This window comes from Suricata suricatta, chromosome 7, assembly GCF_006229205.1.
Source record: "Suricata suricatta isolate VVHF042 chromosome 7, meerkat_22Aug2017_6uvM2_HiC, whole genome shotgun sequence".
Classification (NCBI taxonomy): domain Eukaryota; kingdom Metazoa; phylum Chordata; class Mammalia; order Carnivora; family Herpestidae; genus Suricata; species Suricata suricatta.
The window spans coordinates 132,596,390-132,610,926 of NC_043706.1; positions in this window are offsets into that span (position 1 = coordinate 132,596,390).

A 14,537-nucleotide genomic window follows, 5' to 3' on the forward strand; every position below is an offset into this window, starting at 1 on the left:
AGAAAATGCAAAATGCTTATTGATTCATGATGTGGTTTCATCTTAGCTTGGGCAAACCATGCAGTATTTAATACATAGTAGCAGAATATTTACTATTGAAGCTTGAAAAGATGTGAGTTCTTTGTGTGCAATCTTTCATTTATGCATGTGAGAGGGTTTTCTTTTTTTAATATTTTTACATTGTAGTACTTGTTTTGCTGGTTGGGAGTGTTTGCTTATTTAATACATTCCATCAGGGACAGAAATTACATGCTGTTTTGTTTTTCTTTTTCCCATAGGAAGTGTGTCTTGGGTTTTTCCCTTATTATTTTCTTTCCTTTTTTTTTCTCTCTCTTCTTTTTTTGGTGGTGGGGGTGGTTATGTTTAAATGAAGTTGCTTTTACAACACCAAAGACTTAACCATTCATTTCCTACATAAAAGGTAGCTACTTTTTTGCATGGACCTCAAGCATATTGTAGTATAGAGGTGGAATTTAAGGAAAGGTATTAAGCAGGCTGTGTTGTAGCTTATGGGCAAGTAATAAATTGTATCATTTCTCTTGACTGTATCATAATCATGGATAAGCTGCTACATAACGATTGCCACTTCAGATAGCTGTGAAATTAGGTGATTAGTTGTCACTTAACCTTCTAATTTCTGTATAAGTCTAATTACATGAAATAGAATTTGGGGTTTTGATTTTTTACTTTGCTTTTCTGTTTGGAGTGTCATTGTAACTACTGTATTGTAAATGATGGAAAATAATTGCATATGTTAAAAAAATAAAAATTAAAAATAAAATTTAAAATAAAAAATTTTAAATTAAAAAATAAATAAATAAATTGAATGAACAATCTATTTTAAGAAGAAAATTTAGCCTTACATTTAGCATGACTTTTGATATAACTAGGCTTCAATCTATTCTCTTGTTATTTGTTACCTAGTTGTTGTCAAATTGTTCTCCTTTCCCTCTCCTTCTGTCTTATTTTGTATTAATTGAGTACTTCTTATAGTTCCATTTTCTCTTTTCTGTTGGATTACTAGCAGTATTTCTGTCATATTATTTTAGATTTTATGGTTGTTTTATGGTTTAAATATAATTTTATAGCCTCCAAGGATTATTACTACTTCACTTATAGTATATAAACATTGCAAGTGTGCACTTCTATTTCTTTCCTCCAGGACTTTGTGATGATATCAGACATTTTGCTTCTACAAAATTTCTAAACTCCTCAACTCATTGTTATTACTTTTGCTTTAAATGTTTACATACGTTTTTGCCCATGTAGCTCACAATTTCAAAGTTACATAGAGGTAAACTTTTTACTTTTTGCACATCCAAGTTTCCATATGGTATCATTTTCCTCCTGATTGTAGGATTTTTAATATTCTTATAGTGTTGATGATTGATCCCTTCAGCATTTACGTGTGCAAAATATGTCTTCCACCTTAATTTAGGAAATGTATTTTTGTTTATAAAAAATTCTAGATTGCCCGTTATTTTTTTTCCTTCAGCCCTTTAAAGATATTATTCCAGGGCCCCTGGGTGGCTCAGTCGGTTAAGCGTCCGGCTTCAGCTCAGGTCATGATCTCACGGTTCGTGGGTTCAAACCCCACATCAGGCTCTGTGCTGACAGCTCAGAGCTTGGAGCCTGCTTCAGATTCTGTATCTCCCTCTCTCTCTAACCCTCCCCTACTCACACTGTCTCTCTCTGTCTCTCAAAAATAAATAAAAACATTTAAAATATTTATAAAGATATTATTGCAGTCTTCTAGCTTTCATTCATCTGATGAAATGTCTATCTTTATCAGCCTTACCTTTCTCATTTCTGTAATTTTTTGTTCACCTCTGAACACTTAACCTGAAGTTTTAGGGAATTTGATTATGAAAAGTTACAGCGTACTTTTCGTCATGTTTATTAGGCTTGAATTCCACTGAACTTACTGGATCAGTGAATTTATAGTGTTCTTCAAACTTGGACAATTTAAAATCATTACTTCTTGAAAAATCACCTCCAGCCTTTGCAGATACTCTAAATATATATATGCTTGGCAACTTAAATTTGTTCCACAGTTCAGTCATGCTGTTTATTTTTTCCCAGCTTTTACTCTGTGTGTTTTATTTTGTACAGTTGCCATTGCTAAGTATTTTGCAATATATAATCTGCCAGTGCACTTATTTCATGTATAGCAATTTTCATCTCTAGTACTTGGTCTTTTTTTATGTCTTTAATCTCTCTAGTTGGCATGTTCATCTTAGGACTGTCTTCTTCAGCAAGTGGAAGACAATTAAAATAATTTGATGTCCTCTACTACTTCAATTATCCATATTATTTCTGAATAGGTTTTGAGTGAATAATCTCTCTCCTCATAATGCATTGTATGTTAATACTTCTTTTCATGTCTGTCTGCTAATTTTTCATTGGCTATCTGACACCTTGGATTTTACTTTGTTAGAGAATTTTGCATTCTAAAAATAAATCCTGAGCTTTGTTTTGAGATTCAGCTAAGTAGCTTGGAAACAGCTTGATTTTTCCTTTTTTCTTACTTTCTTTTTTTTTTTTTTCCAGTTCTTTCCTTTACACTGTTAGGCAGAACCAAAACAATGTTTAATCAATCTCAGGCGAATTTTGTCCTAGAAGGGGGAAAAAAAAAACACACAACCCTTTCCTAACCAGTGATTTGAGAACTATGAAATTTTCCTTGTGGTTGTTCCATTTGGGGAACGGGTGGTATTTCCAGACCTATTAAATCACTGTTCTCTTGAATCCTTCCAGGTGGTTCTTTCCCAGCCTCAGTTTCCCCACGTGCACGCACTGCTCAGTTCTCAGATGAGCTCTCACGGGCATGCTCTGTAGATCTCAGGTTCTCTCTGTGTGTAGCTCTCTTTCCTCAGCTCTGAGAGATCTGGCCATGTTGGCTGTCCCAGACTTCTAGTTCCATATTTTTAAGACTGCCAGACTCTCCCTAGGTTTTCTATCCCAGAGCTATCAGCTGTGATTTTTCTCCAACCAGTAATTGGGGTGATAATAGGGTTCACTTCATTTGTTCACCATTCTCAAAGATAACTATTCTTTACTTGCCTAATGTTCAATGACTTGAAAGTGCTTGTTTCATATATTTTGTCCAGTATTTTATTTGCTTCTGGTGTGAGGGTAAATCTAGCTTCATGTTACTCCATCTTCTAAAGTAGAAATTGCAAGTTTTTCATGGCTAGTGGTGGTTTCCAACCCTTGAATTGATCAGTCTCAATAAGTAAGTCCATAATTATTTTAACGACCTGAAAAATGTAGGCTCCTGCTTTGTTCCTACTGTGTTCTTATCCTTTAGACAAAAATGGCAAGTCTGTTTGTTTTTCCAGAGAATTACCTTGGATTTGTACATTCTTCTTCCTTCAGGCTGATACTATCTTGTTTTAAGAGCAAATTATAGACTGTCACTAATGTGTTTGATCTTTGTTCCTCCTATTGTAATTTTAAAGCACTTTTGGCATTCTATCATGTTTATTTCCTAGATGTGTTTTATATTTCTCTCATACGTTTCCATCACATGAAAGATTTTGGATTCTCACCCTATGTCTGCTACAAGGAAACTGTGGGAAATTGGGCAAGTTTTTTCACTTCTCAAAATTGTAGATACTTCTGTAAAATAAATAAGATTAAGAGGTTTAAACATTTTATTAGCACATGATTCTTAGTGTTATGTTTACTCTAGTTTCAAAAGGTTTTTAAACATTAAGTGTTTGAATAACAAGGCTATGTTCAACTTTTTAAAAATGTAACCCTGTCCCAATTATACCTGTTTGATTTTTGTTTGTTTTGAGAATAGACACCTAGGACCATAGCCGTGTTAGAACAGCTGACACCACATAGACTGGCATTGTGTGAATACACTGACGATGTGTCAAATTGAAAATAAACCCTACTGTCTCTTTGGGACCCACACTAACTGAGATAAGAAGTAACTTAAAATTATTAAGTGGATGGACTTTAAAAATAAAGCACCATGAAAATTTTGTAGGGGCTTTATTTTTTTCTCTCAATAACTTACTAAATTTAATTCTTTAAAAAAGATTTTTGCTTTCATTTTTAGCATTTTGTGCAACTTATCTCTTACCTGTCAAACACAGAGCACTTTTCTAAAGCATTCACATACTTGTTCTAATATTTGAAATGGACTAAAATGTGTTCCCTAGCATTTTAAACTTTTATGGCCTTCAATGTACAAGCAAAATATACTCCAAAAGTGTCTATGTAAGTGAAATGCCTGCTTTTTTCAACAACAAAGTATCTAAAAATTAGAAGTTTGATATCTATACAACTGCGGTTAATATGTTTTTTGAGGAGAATGAAAATGTGAAGTCTTTATCACAATTTTGTGTGTGCATGCCAGAAATGTTTTGAAACTGTAGTCCACAACCTATTTTAACTGATGGTAAAGGTTATAACTATAGCAAAATGGTTAGGGAATATCTTTTTATCAAGTTCATACTTTAAAAGTTCAACTTCTGTAATTTTCATCCATCTGTATTTCTCAATAAGCAGATATATACATTATTTTTTTTCTTTCCTGTAATTCTAAAATTAGAACTTCATGCTTCATTATCATTTCTTTTTTTTAATTCCTCATTTGGGGTCATTTTAATTACATTATCGTAATCAGTTTCACCAAAATCTATTTGAATAAAGAACTGATGCTATGAATATGTGGCTGAAATACCTGAAAAAGCAGGAGGAACCGTGGGGAAAAGTGGTCATGTTTTAGGTCTAATTTTCAGGCCTCTTAACACCTAAATACCCTTTCTGACTTTCACTCCTCAAAATGCTGCCTGAATTTATGCTTTTGTATACTCGTTTTGGAGAATTCAGAGTTCTCTTCTTTTGAAGGTTTGAAACTATGCAAATACATCCTAAACTGTGTTCCAGTTAATTAGGAAAGAGTAAGCACCTGCCTGAGAGACTGACTCATCAAAGGTAGACAGATGGAGGGAGAAACGGAAAAAGCGGCCACAGACACACACAATCTTGAGATAAAGGCAGCTGGAAAACCATCAAACACAAAGTCCACCAGTTTTATTATGTACTTAACTCCATTTGCTTTACCAGCTCATTATAACAGTGCCTACTAAGTGAATTCGCTTTTGACGACGAAAATAAATAAGACAATGAGGCTTGCCTTCAAGCAGTTTGGTGAAACTGGGAAACCAGAAAACTACCAAGCTGACATAGTAACACGGCATTAAGCAATATTTATGGATGTTAAAGTTCTGGAACCAAAATATGTGAGTGCTTAATTCTTCATGGTGTTGAAAAGTGTCTCTGAGAAGTCATATGTTTTTATCTTACTTTTAATTAATATTATTTACTTCTTGGAAGTTTTCACAGATATTTTTAAAATTCTGGCTAAAATCCTGGGAGGTAAACACTATATCTTTTAAAAATGAAGAAGAGATAGGTAAGGAATATTTATTGATTTATGCAAAGCTATGTAATAGTAAAGAGCACAGCTCAGATGTCCAAGTCTTTGTCTGGTGTTGTCAAAGATTGTCTTGAAACTGTGACATTAAGAAATTAGAATAGGGGCTCTTGGGTGGCTCAGTCGGTTAAACGTCCAACTTCGGCTCAGGTCATGATCTCACGGTTCGTGGGTTCAAGCCCCGTGTCGGGCTCTGTGCTGACAGCTCAGAGCCTGGAGCCTGTCTTCAAATTCTGTCTCCCTCTCTCTCTGACCCTCCCCTGCTCACGCTGTCTCTCTCTCTCTCTCTCTCTCTCTCTCAAAAAATAAATAAAAACATTAAAAAATAAAAAAGAAATTAGAATAATTCCCAAAATATACCTTTTTGTAAATAAAAATTTTTGAAGTGTTTTAAAATATGAATTTCTAAAGAAGGTGGAATAAACACTTTGGAAATATGTTTATCCTATCACTTGCTCATAGTCATTGCTTTCAAAAGTTAGCTACAGCCTGAAACTCTCTGGTTTGGCTGATTAATGGAGCTGGAATAAATGACATTTTGCTACAAAGTACAGGTATTGTGAGTGGCATGTCCTTGAAAATGATCCAAACAAAGCTTTAGAAGAAAACAACATTTAGGTAAGGATCTGAAGTCCTTCATCTTCAGAGTCTTAGTATAGGGCCTGGTTTTGTTTAACAGATCAATTTTGGGAGGAACAGAGGTTTGGCAAATATTCAGGACGGACGAATTATTGACTCTCTCACCAGGAGATATCCCTTATGGAGATCTTTGCTGCTAAAAATTGGAAAGGTATTGCAAAAGATTTATTTCAAGAAAGCAGGCTGTGCTCTTAAAGTGAGAGGTGGAAAGATTTGACAAATATGTTGTTCCTTATAGTTTTATAATGATAAAGCCTTCAGAACAACCCTACTCGTGCGCATGCGCGGGCACACACACACACACACACACACACACACACACACACACACACACAGAGTCATCTAACTATGCAAATGAGTTCCCAAGACAAACCTCTTGTCCTCTAATTCTTCCACCCAGATTGGCATTACTAAGACACATTAATTTTAAAATTATTCAGGCATCACCACTCTTGTTTCCTCACGTATCTCCAGAGCTGCCCAGGGTCTTTAAGGAGTAAGAAAGAAGAGATTGGATAGAGAGCACTGGGTATACTTTGTCACACTGACAAATGAACAATGAATTAGCCAAGTAAAAGATGGCATTCAAGTAAGACCCGGGAGGATAACAAAATGAAATTGTAGATTAAAATGTCTTCTGTCTGTGCAGAACTGCATTGTATGTAGTTGCTTAAAATTTGGTAAAGCAATTTGAGCTGTGGCCTCAAACAGCAAGGAAGATTTTCAAGTTAGATGTACAATATAAACTGTCAAAAAGGAAAGCCTGTGCAGAAACAGGGGTGATGGGAGGCAGATGCAATGTGCAGGAAGGAAAATGTTCGCTCCATCCATAGCATGCCTTTCTGCACTGGCCTGCTCTCGGACTGCCCAGACACGCATAGATGCTCATGTAGATGAATGTCACCTTTTTGTTACTTTGCATTTTACTGCCTTTTATGATCTGTGTGTCCTTTGGGAAGTTTTATTCTTCAGTCTTTAGTTTACTCACTAGTAAACTGGGGATAAGAGAATTATTTCACTAGTTTATTGTGTGTGTATGGGCGGGGGGGAGGTATTTGAATGAGATAATGCATATAAACCAAAAAACAAAGTGCTCAGAGGTACACAGTTAGAGCCTGAAAACGGAGAGCCATAAACACTTCAAGAACATCCCTCCTTTTAAAAACTTCTCGTTAGCCTTCATGTCATTCTTGATATTGCATACAAATAAACTTCCTCTCTACCTGCCCAGTCAATGACATCACCAAGCTCCTCTTCCTTCATGAACTTTTGCCCCTCACCACACCAACCCCCCAACACACCAAATCCTCCCTCTCTTCCAAGACTCTGCAATGATTCCCTCTGCCTGGAAAAGTCCTTTTCCTCCTCCACCTGACAAACTCCAACTCATCCTTGGGAATTCACACTCTTCTGTGGAGCCTTCCTTTCATCTGTGCCAGTTAGCTCTACTTCTCCAACAGTCTTACATACGAGACTTGATTCATACTTCTCTTAGAGACTCTGAGCTCCTCCAAAGCAAAATTTCCTTCATTAACTTCATTCCTTCCAACACTTATCAAACATGGGTATCAACTATGTTCTATGTGATGCACGAGGTGGGTAAAAGCACATTTTTAGGTGGTATCTGAATCCCCTTTACTGGACCTTACCTTTCTGTGCTGACTCTAATGCGGTAGTTGTTCAATAGTAATGAATGGGGCAGAAACATTGGTCTTTTCTTCAAATTCTCAATCATCCAATACAACCCCCAGAAGTATAATCATGGCAACCTCCTTGAAATCTTTTTTTCTTTACTCCTAATGTAAATGAGCAGATCTGTTTTGTTTTCTACTAAAATCTATAATACTTCCATCTATATTTACCTTAGACTTCTTTGCATGACTGTTTCCCTCTTGTAATCAGAAGATTTTTTAGGGATGAAAACCCTACTTGCCTCAAGGCAATGCCTGCATGCATCCTCTCAGTGTCTACTGAGCTAATGGCTAAGAAATGCACAGACTGATTTCCTTTTCTGTACAATTTCGTATCCATGTTGTCCTTAGCTAAATAGCCTTCAGTTCCTATGCTATGGACCCCAAACTCTGAAACACTTGGTGATGATTTCAATTTTGAGATGATTATAAAAGCTAAGTGTTGGGACTTCTATCAGCTCCAGATGGTATTTGTGTGGACTGAGTACATTTCAAATAAAGAATACAAGAAAGTGTAAGAAAGATCAGGGTATATCTGTGCATATAATGGCAAATATTTAAAGGAGAAAATTAAGCTTGGGTCTCATTTCCATTGTATACCAAGGAAGGGATAATTTTCTCCCTTCTAGAGTCTGCACCCATTTAAGACATGCTGGCAGAGCTCTTGATTTTTCTCCAATATGAAATTATCTAGATCATTGATATCTCTCTTCCACCTTCCTGTCAACTTCATTTCCCTCACTTTGACCATTCCACTAGAAATAAAATACTTTTGGAGTGCCTGAATGGTTCAGTTAGTTAAGTGTGGGATCAGCTCAGGTCGTGATCCCAGGGTCGTGGGATTGAGCCCTGCATCAGGTCTATGCTCAGCATGAAGCCTGCTTAAGATTCTCTTTCTCTCTCCTTCTCTCTCTAAATTAAAAAAGTTTAAATAATTAAAAAAATAATAATCTAACTTGTAAGTTAAATAAATTAATGTCACTGGAAACAAAAATTTTTACACCTTGTGCAGTAAGAATAATGTTGAAAGCCTGACTTAACAAATCATATAGCATTAGTGTCATTGAAACAAGAAAGTCTTCTAACTTTAGTTTATAAGAAGAAGAATGCTTCAACACTGTGGCTCCTCGTTGCTTTGTAAAAATAATAGACTGTCTTTAACTAAATGCCTTTAGTTATGGTAAGTTACAGATACTCTAAATCCCCAAATACCTTGCCCTAATCCTAGTAAATGCCTTATATATATTCTGTTCTTTCAATGGATCATTTTCTCTCTATGTGGCAAGGCACGTGCTGTTCTTACTATATTTTTAGTATGTAAAATTATCTCATTCCAGCTTATTAAATCCATATCAGTCAGTCAATCATCAAATATTTGAATTTCAACTACATAGCAGACAATATAAGGCAACTTATGCTGAAATAACTTGCTTTTTCCACTCTTTTTTCACTCAAACAATTCTTCCAAATGAATTAAATTAGTGCCATTGCTTTTTCTTTTTGTCAATAAACTTTGAATATCTCTGTAACATCATTAAAATAAATTTTATCCACCTAACACCCATCTCCTCTTTTCTTAGTAGGAGTTTCTTGATGTCATTCATCCGTGTGTTCTGCAGTTTCAGAAACAGACAACCCTCAATACTCTCTTTAGAGGCATTCCTATGGTTCAGACCTGGGCCAAACAGCATCACATTACCTCTTCTTATCTTAGTGATTTCTGATTGTTTTTTAGTGGTAGATTCAGTTAAGCCAACCAGAATGAAATTCAGACTTTGAGTTAAAGGCCTGGAGAAGAGATAGTCTTCCTTACTGGCAAAGAATATAGACCATGCAATCCCAGAAGCTGTTGGTAGCAATCTAGTTTCCAAAACCTGAGTGCTGGTGGGTCTGAGAACAAAGCCAGCCTGGGAAGAAGCACAATCTGCCTCATCTGAAGTTATCCACTCACTGAAAACATTTGATATATGTTCCTCCCCTTCTCTTTCCACTTAGGTCAGTTGCAGTTGTAGTTGTGACATTATTCTTGCTTACTCCAAAAATTTCCCAGCCTATACTGTCAGGATCAACTACATAATTGGCAGTATTCCATGCACAATTAAAATGAAGACTCTTTTTCCAAAAATTATTAAAATTTTAAGACCCCAACAGCATGACCTTAAACCAACGGTGGGATCCCTCTTAGGGCAGGGGTCTGTGCAGCTGCCTCCAAAGCTGGCTCTGAATACGGTCATATACATTTAAAATCTAACCCATTAACATTTACTTCTTACTTCATATGTGTAGGTCATTGCAGCAGTAGATAATAAGAATTAACATTTGTTTTGACGGTACACATATAAGTGATGTTATATAACATGTAAGGCATTAAATATACAAGGAAAGAAACAATTAAAAAATATTTAGAAGCATCTTTATGAAACAAAATTCCACAAAATGCAAAGCAGATTGGATGAAAGCAAATTTAATCCAATTATAAAACATCTTTGAACATATGGACAATCCTGCTTTCTAGTGCTACCCAGATTTTATTGTTTAGAGAAGCTTCCAATAAAAAAGCCTCCATTGTTTTGTTGCTTGAAGGAACTTCAGGAATCATTTCTTAAATTACCACTGACTATGTTCATCATAAATTTTAATGAGTTAATAAATACTTTTGTCATTACAATTGCAAGACACGCTTGTTTGCTTATTACGGTGATTAAAACCTAGGTATATGCACTTGAGGCAACTCAAAATCAGAAACAAACTCATGATTAATCATTACAGAGTTGCGTCTGAAAGGACAGAGTTATTTCCTTTGGGTTTTCTAATTACATATTTATTCTTCAAAAATCATCATCATCATATTTTAAATTTGATGTAGCAATACATAGTCATGTTGGAAAACTAAAAGTCACAGAACATATCTCAAACAAAATATAATTTGAATGCAGGGGCACCTGGGTGTTGGAGAACAAAAACCCAGAGGCACCGTAAGAATGTCCTGAAGGAAAGGGACGGAGCAGCAAGGAACTGAAAGCAGTTCCATCCCAGGTCAGAAAGCCGCCGGGACTGCTCGTTCTCTCCAGAAAGACATCATACTGGTGCCAGGCCAGGGACAAGAAGGTTTTGTCTGGGGCCAGATGTGCTCATGTCCCAGGATGGGACACACTGCGGGTGCGTGAGCTGTCAGGATGCCGAATACTGTGCCGTGTGTGCTTGCTGTTATCAGACAAGGAGCAAATAAGAGAGGTGTGAGCCGGGAGACCCATGCTTTGGCTCCTGGAGAGTCCTAGCCCCCTGCTTCTTAATGGTCTCATCACCACACAGAGGACCTACCTCTCCCTCACCTGGGTGGCTCAATCAGTTAAGCGTCTGACTTCGGCTCAGGTCATGATCTCAAGGTTTGTGCGTTTGAGCCCTGCATGGGGCTCTGTGCTGACAGCTCAGAACCTGGAACCTGCTTTAGATTCTGTGTTTACCTCTCTCTCTCTCTCTCTCTCTCTCTCTATCTATCTCTGCCCCTCCTGTGCTTGTGCTCTGTCTCTCTCTTTCTCTCTCTGTCTCTCTCTCTCTCTGTCTCTCTCTCTCAAAAATTAAAAAATAAAAATAAAAACATTATTTAATTTGAATGTAATCTATGGAAGGTAGATTATACTGCACTAACACCTCTGTAGCCTGCTATTTCTACTTAAGATTAGATCTTAAGAAGTTTTTCAACATAACTAAGTGTTATGCAAATAGCTGATTTCAGTTGTTACATTGTTCTTGTTGGTTCTTGTTCTAGTTGGTAATTTTTAACTTACTATTTAATGTTATTGTTGTATATTTATGTTGTTTCTAATTTTTGCTATTAATAAATTATGGTATGTATATCTTTGTATGTATATCTTGGTTGCGTGTGTTACTTCCCTAAAATAAAACTATATAAATAAGATTACAATGACCAAGAGTAAGAAGACAAAGAAGCAGGATTACTGACTCAAAATTCTTCTATTACTTAAGAAAAGTTTATTCAAACTTAGTTTTCTACTTTTTATCAATTTACCTATTTTTATAAAACATGTGTCCTTAACTCACAGTGTACACCAAAATAAACTCCAACTGGATTGTAAAAAGGCAGATAAATGTTCACTGACTTAGTTAAAAATCTAGTCAAATGTGCATGTGAGCCAGTGCAAAAATATCATAATGGAAAATATAAATATATTATGACAAATTAAAATTAAGTATTCCTTTACTAAAATTTCATACACATAAATGGCAAATGAAAAATTTGTTTTAAAATGCAGAATAAATGGCAAAAATATATAGTCTTTTAATAAAAATAATAATTAAGAAGAAATAATTGAAATAATTAATAATTAAGAAGAAAATACATAACTAGTATCCCAATAAAAAAAACGAGAATGTGAACATCAATAGCTAATCATGGAAGAAAGGCAAATATACATTAACAACATGAAAAATATTTATCCTCACCAATGATGAAAAAATAAATTAAAATTAAAACAAAGTTTTATGAGATTGGAACTTAGAAATGATAATACCTAGGGCTATGTGTAAATCTGGAAATGATTTTACAAAATCATCTTGTGGGGCACCTGGGTGGTTCAGTCAGTTAAGCATCTGACTTAGGCTCAGGTCATGATCTCACGGTTCGTGGGTTCGAGCCCCATGTCAGGCTCTGTGCTGACAGCTCAGAACCTGGAGCCTATCTTAAGATTCTGTGTTTCCCTCTCTCTCTGACCCTCCCCTACTCATCTCATGCTGTCTATCTATCTCTCAAAAATAAAGTAAAACATAAAAAAATTGTTTTTAAACCTTGAAAGACAGTTAAGCATACTAATCAAAATTTTTTCCAAAAAAGCTTAGAAAATTAACCTAAAGAGAAAAATTAGAGCTGTGTACATATATTTATCAGCAACAGCTATTTGATTTATAAAATAATAACAATAATAACCTACAATATTTAGTAATAGAAAATTGGTAAAATTGGTATATCTGTATGATATCAATACAATATTGTCATTAAAAACTTTTCATAAAATAAATTTCAAGGCACAAGAAAGCATTTGCAATAAGGTGTGAAGTGTGGTCTTCTCCCTCAATGAATAGGGATAAGCTGTATAACCAACAGGACATTGCAGAGATGAGATTGTGACTTGAGAAGCCAAGCAGTAAAAGACGTTGGGGCTTCTTCCTTGCTCTCTTTGCACCATTCACTCAGGACATTCAGTCGGACCCTTGAGGACGAATCCTCCTGCTAACAGCTCACATCAACTTGCCCTCCATGCAAATGAGCCATCTTGGGATCTGATCCTCTCACCCAGCTAGGTGTTCAGACATTCATAGCTCCAATTGACATCTTGATTATAACTTCATGAAAGATCTCAAGCCAGAAGCTCTGAGCTAAGTCACCCATGTATTCTTAACTCATACAACCAATGCAAGATGATTAATATTTATAGTTTTAAGATGCTAAGTCTTGAGGTTATTTGTTACATGGTAACAGGTAGCTAATACACTACCTCATAGCCAACCTAACAAGTATGGATCTTAGGATGATATCCTGGCTTGTTGAGATAGAAAAATTCAGTATGTAGGACATTGTAACACTGGTCATGGGTGGGTACGATCATGAGAAGAAAAACCAGACTCAGGATGAACAAACACTGGATGAGACAGTGAGGAGATAGAAACTGGGACCTCGATGACACTGTTGGGCCCTGAACCAGTCAGCATTCAATGTAGAATTTCCAGATTTATAAAATAATGAACGCCTTTACCATCAATAGGTCAATTTGAGTTGTGTTTTTCCTTTTTTTTTTTTTTTTTTTTGCAGCAAAATTTTGCTGGTACAAAATACAACAATGGCTCCATGAAAAATGCCTTCGATCCCCGTTCCTACTTCAGCTACGTCTTCTGCTGCTCTCACACACCTGTGCACCTATCTTCGTCCCGTAGCCCAGAGCAACTTAAACACACTGCATTCTTTCATATTTCTATATTTTGACACCTGATTTGCACTCTCCTTGGAAAGTCTTTTTTTTTCTTTCATCTCTTATGAATTCTTAAAGATTCAGTTTATATGTGATTTTCTTTGTAACTTTTCCTGGACACTCCCAGGCCTAATTGGGTATTCCCTTCTCTCTAACCATACAGCTTTTAATTGAGTCTCTATTATAATGTTTTCCACATTACATTATAAGTACATATTTTTTTCTTTCTTGTTCTCTTACTATTTTCTTATGGCCTTCAGAGCAAGGGCAATTTCTTGCTCAATCTCCTAGCTTAAGAATTTAGCCTGGTGCTTGAGACATAGCAGGAGTTTATTAAAATACGTTGAGTTAGGGACACCTGGGTGACTCAGTCGGTTAAGCGTCCGGCTTCAGCTCAGGTCATGATCTCACGGTTTGTGGGTTTGAGCCCCGCGTCAGGGTCTGTGCTGACAGCTAGCTCAGAGCCTGGAGCCTGTCTTCAGATTCTGTGTCTCCCTCTCCCTATGACCCTCTCCTGCTCGCTGTCTCTCTCTCTGTCTCTCAAAAATAAATTTAAAAACATTAAAAAAATAAAATATGTTGAGTTAATTAACTATATATGTAAATCGTGCTATTATAATGTAAAATAAAAGGATTCGTAGCAGTTCTAAAGTAGAAGTATCTTGGCCTTTGACCGTGATTTTCAAACTTTAGTATCTACAAAATCTGCTCAGAATGCTTGAGAAAATGCCAACCCTCAGTTTTACCACTAGAAATTCTGACTCCACG